Source organism: Taurulus bubalis (assembly GCF_910589615.1).
Source record: "Taurulus bubalis genome assembly, chromosome: 10".
In the NCBI taxonomy this organism is placed as follows: Eukaryota; Metazoa; Chordata; class Actinopteri; order Perciformes; family Cottidae; genus Taurulus; species Taurulus bubalis.
Genome location: NC_136598.1, coordinates 7,456,332 through 7,462,331, shown reverse-complemented (window position 1 = coordinate 7,462,331; position 6,000 = coordinate 7,456,332).

The following is a 6,000-nucleotide window of genomic DNA, read 5'->3' as shown; positions in this document are numbered from 1 at the left end:
GCAGACGACACTGCTCATCTGGACTCTTAGCGTGTGCCAATATTTCCAGATACCACTTGTATCTTTCTGCTTTCGGGCCTGCCGTTATCTTCCGCATTCTCCCTCAAAGATTTTTCAAAAGCAGCCTGAAGGGGATTGCTGTAGTCATAATTTACTCTGAGGGTTGACGGATCTCTTCTGCATCTAAGAAAGTGCCAAAACTGAACAGCACAGGTTATTATGTCCGTGTGTATGAGAGATGTGCAAAGGATTTTACGGTTAAATCACCGTCTGCACTGTCGAGGCGATCAGTTATTCTGTGTAACAGGCGGTCAGGGTTAATCAATGTCACTACCCGCTTCATTCAGAGCAGACAGCTTTGTCAGAATGGGGCTTCAGGTGCTTGTTATTATGGTGATGGTGTCATTGTAAATTTTCAGCCTCCATGGCAGCCATATTAAACAGGAGCGTCTTCCCAGAATGACTCATCTGACATTTCACTCTCAACCCCAGTCGCTGTGTCTTTAGCCTGCAGCTCCATCTTTCCCACTCTTATCCCTCGATCCATCTTATCGATCTTTCGCTCACATTTCACTGTTCAAATTCAAGGTTGCATGCCACTTCTTGAATACATTTATTTTATTTTATTTGTATTGCTCATTCAGTCCATTTCGTCACCATTTTCTCAACACATTAGCGCATAATTATATATTAAGTACATGGTCAAAAAAATCGGTGTCAAGTTTGTTCCCCTGGTTGTGCAGACAGTCGCCTTTGCACCAGTTTGCGCTGCCTGGTACTGCGGCTGCTTGTTTCCAGTTGATTGAATTTGCAATGTAATTAGGAGTGACTGTGAGGCAGGGGCCACGGGTTTATGGATAGTGTAATATCTCCCCCAGGAGCCTTTTGAAATAGGATTGACTTTGGACGGCTTGTCTAATTATGGTTTTGTACACGGATATGTACACAAAGGGCTGCACAGCCCAGCTGCAGTCTTGAAGGTCTCCAATTGTGGGCAGAGAGATGGTGGAAACATCGACGAGTCTCGAGGTCTGCAGGGATATCAAGCTGTTTCCTCCAGGGCATGCAGGGCATAATGAGATTTGAAATAACAGGCCTATATAACGGACAGTATATTTGTTTTCCATTCCTGCCTGTAGCCCACCATGCCAGAGCAACATTTAAATTGGTAATGTGTGCATTTGAGTGTGTGCGTGAAACAATTAGATAACACCTGAAATGGAAACATATTGCCACTTTGGGGTGTGATCCTACATTGTTTATTGCATCTCCAACTCTGAGTTTGCTCTCTGGGTTGTTCAAGTTCAAGACCTGCAACATGATCACACAGGTCCCTGCAGGCATTCAAATAAAGAGTTGTATGTGAAGCTACCGTATCAGGTTCAGCTGTCTGTGCACTAGAAGGTTTAGGATTACAACCGATAGATTGTTGTAGCAAATTACACATGAGTGATAGGGAGGGCTGGTGTTTTAACAGCAGGTTGTTGGACTGCATACGTACACCGTTTTAGAGCCTTGCTGTGTATTTACATCTGTGTGGACAGAGTTTGTCAACATGATGGCGTCACAACAGTGCCAGATGCTGTCACAACTAACGTGTGTATTGAGATCAAAATGAGTTTGAAGATGGGTGAGGTTTAATCAAGGGCACCAGAAGTAGGAAGGGTATGAACACGGCGGTAGGAGGACAGGGGGCACATTGATCAATCATTGCTAATGTATCTGTCAGAAAGTAAATTCACAATTTGATTTATTTCAAAAAAGAATATAACTGGTAAGCAGGACTGTATCAGGAAGGACAACAAGATCATGTTATCAGAATTTGGAAGTCTATTGACATGATATTGCATATGTTGTAGGGTTGTTAAGGATGGTTTTTATTTTTTTATTTGGGATTTCCTGAAATACTCAGTTTGGTTGGTAGCTAATCAAAAATTGTATAGTTGAGTGGGTTTTGGCTGGAAACATTTGGACTCATGACCTCTGAATTCCTAAAATACTACAGTCCTGCTGATATTCTTGACTTCTGAGAAATAGCATCAGAAACATTTTGGGGAAAACAAATGGTCTCTTGTTTAGAAAGAGACAGAATTGTGAAAGCCATCAACATTGCCTTCCAGTCAGGCTGTGATGATTCTAGAGACATGAGGTTAGTTTGTTTGTAGTTCATTCTCACCTCTAGCTTTCAGCATTGTGCTCTGGCGCTGGATCCCCACCGACTCTGTATGAGGAGTAATTGATGCCAGAGAAAAAGAGAGATAAAGAATGTGTGTGAGAGAAATAATGGCCTCCAGATTATATGGGGATCGTTATCTCGCACTCATCTATGTTTAATAATTTCATCAAGAAAAGAAAAACAACAATTACAACATTGTGGCGGGAACGAATATCGCACAGCTTTAGTTTCTTTTAATTTACCATTAATTGTCTTTTCAAATAATCTTTTAACAAAAGTAAAAATATGAATATACTCTGCACAATCATCTTTCAGTAGCAGCATATTAAATTGTTGACCCAATGTGAATGTGTTTATTTTACAATGATAATCTGAAGTTGGACTGATACTCACATTTATGTCACAGAGGGTTTTTACTTCTCATTCATATATAATAGTCCAAGCAGAAAAGAAGGAAAGGATGCTGTTTGGCTAACGGAGGTTAACATTTGATAAAGCAGTTTAATTTACAGCTTTGTGGACGCCTGCAGTTGATGTTTAGCACCCTGCAGTATATCTGTCCCCTGCTTTAGTCTTCAGCGATGGTGTTGGTTTAAATTTAAAGCTAATTTAATCCAGGTCGTATGCAGTATATGTACAGACGTCAGTACACATCTGGATCAAAAATGCAATGCATTAATAAACTAAATAAGCTTTTCAGAACACCACACAATTAAAAATAATATACCTGATGATAAATATGACTGATATACTGGTAATATGTGTTCTCCTTTTTGAGTTTTATTGGCATCGTATTCAGTGTATTAATAACATTGTGACCGTACCTTTAGTGGTCAGTGACGCATCAGCGTTAGCATGTTATGATGTTGGTATATGTTGTAACCATTAGCCTTGTTAAGATGCTTCCCAGTGGTGGAAGAAGACCCATTCACAAAAGTAGCTAAAGATTTCACTAAGTACAAATGTATTGAAAGCTAAATGTACGTAGAGTATTGAAATGTGTACTTGGGCAGAATCGTGTATTTCACAGAGTTATATAATTAGATAAATCATATTAATCCTGAATCATTAACGTGTACGCAGCATTTTTATGTTACAGCTGCTGGAGGTGGCGCAGATTTTACATTTACTGTTGGAAAGTTTATTATAGAATAGTATCATATTTTATAAAGTGAGCATATAAGGGCCAACTAAAGCGGTTAGATGATTGAAGTGAAGTACAAACTACAATATTTCCCTCTGAAATGAAAGTGAGTAGAGTATAAACCAAGCTTAATCTGGGTATTTTCATCTGAATTCTATATACTTTTATTCTACATGCGCCACTGAACAACTTTATATAAGAATGAACGGGGCGCTGCTTCCGAGGCTGTATCCAGTGGTCTTTCTACATGTCCTCTTCCTCCTCCTCCTCCTCCTCCTCCTTCTCCTCCTCCTCCTCCTCCTCCTCCTCCTCCTCCTCCGCGTGGCACGGATCACTCCTCATACAGAAGCTGCCCGGTGCACGCCTCTGCTGTCAGCGTTGAAGCCGGCGGATGTACTGATGGCTCGTATTTCTGGTGACTTTCACCTGATGTCGCTGAGTGTCGTGGTTGGTCTCCTGCTAGCTGGCCTCTCACCCTCCTGCTGGACGTCTGTAAGAGCGGACTGACTGAAGAGAGAGGTCCGGAGTGTGAGACCAGCTCGCCGGGTTGCTGCATCGGTGAAGGCGCTTTAATTAATAACCTCCATCTCTGCCCGGCTGAGAGTCGACTGGTAAGTTGAGTTTTACATCTGATGGAAGCAGTTTATCATGCCATTTGTCATCATGACCTAGACTAAGATGGTGTTGTTTTAATTTAAACTCAAACAAAGCATTAACATATTTGAATATATGTTTTAGAGACAGGTTCAGTTTTCTGATGTAAGATGGGTGAAACTGAAGAAACGAGCGGCACCTGCCACACTTTTGTGTGACACATGTCGCTTAGTTTCGTCGTGTTCAAACAAGGACACTAACATTCCACAATATATTGGTTTACACTTAAAAAATGATCTGTTGTTGACGCAATCACACGGGGACGAGCAGCCCGTGCGCAGAGGAGCATCTCTACAATCCTAATGAATACAACTCACTTAAAGCTCCGCATTTTCACACACGACCGTGTCGCACTTCCGTTCACTAAGAGGCAGTGTGAATGTTTTAAAGTCTCTAAAACACCAATAGCCTTTATTTTCCTGAGGAGGATGTCTTGATGTCAACTTTACGCTTTTACGCGCTCGCTCAGACAGTATGTGCTCGAGCTCCACCTCGTGAAGCTGGCTGGTTGAGGTCATGCCAAGAGTGTACAGAGATGTCATCTTCTTTGAAGAATCTGAAGTGTAAAACATATTTTGCTTTGAAATGCTAATAATCATTTGATGAAAATGTGTGTCTGGTACATTAAGACTAAACATGTGTATTGGCCCGGGCATAATAGTTAGAATTATATTTGCTATTAATGCTGCAACTAACAATTAACAGAAGTATAATCTTCTCATTGTCATCTTCAATTAGTTGTTCATTTCTCTATCAAATGGTCATTTGAATTTCTCAGGGCTCGAAGTGTAAAGTGATTTCTAATTTAATTAAGAACTTGAGTGCAACATACGTATATTTGATTTATGTGCTTGTTGTTAAACAACATATCATGATATTGCGATATATGATTTAATCATGATGTGGTTCCATTGAAAGATGATGAATCATATTGATTATTCACCAGCACGACTAGAGCTGTACAGTCTTATGTGGTATTTTTGCTTAGAAATTATTAAACCTATCGGTTTTCAAAATGGTTGCAGATTAATTTTACAATTAATCGTTTCAGCTTTGTTGGATCAGCATTGCTTGTAGCACTACGCATATGTAATAAGTTGTTGTTTAACGTAACGTGTCATCCATCTGCTGGAGTGATGGATGCAATTGTTCCTACAAATGTGGCTTTTTAAGCCACATGGATATCTATGGCTACAAACAATGGGCTTCATTGTGTAATATATATCTGAAAGCAATGGCATTTCAGCCACGTTGTATTTGATTTGTAGTCCATTTGCACGCTCACCATCTCTCACTACACGACATCTGGCCCGGTGTCTCCGGCTCTCGCATTGGTGTCTGAGGTGTGACATCGTGGTTGGAGCGTCACTGCTGTTTGCAGGAAGGTGCCAAAGCCCAACCCCGTTCTCAAGAGGAATGTGCCCCTAAACTCCTGTTAACCAATGCTCTCTGTTGAACCTTTTGCAGTCAACCCTTGTTCCGCAGACGCCTGGTTTTGTGGGTTGTGTTCTGATAGATTTGAGAAGCTGTGTCACTGCTGCTCATTTTCTCCTGATAATTATCCAGACTGTTGGCAGCAGAGTCCCTCTCAGAGATCACCCAGACGAATGGATGGATTGCCTTTGATTGAGAGCTATACTGATGCGTGTCTGCTTGTGCACCTTTTTTCTGCTGTTTCACTGTTTTTCTTCTGTGGTGTGAGGAGTGTCAGGCAAGAATCTGATGCTGAGGTTCCGCTCAGAATCCAGTTGTCGTTGAGATTTTTACTGTAAATACTTGTGAAGAGAGAGAGAGCGGGAAGAGGGAGGTCGTGTCAGGTTTTGCTGCTCTAGTTTTCCTGCAGGTGGATCATGTTTCCGATTTGTGTCAGTGGAGGTGGAACCGGACCCTCATGGAATCCCCCCCCCCTTACAGAGAGAGTGTGAGAGAGACGGAGATGTGAAAAAGAAGATTTGTGAGGTGAAACACCTGTAGACGGATCCACCTTGAATGACTGACAGCCGGGTTGTTTTTGTAACATCAACAG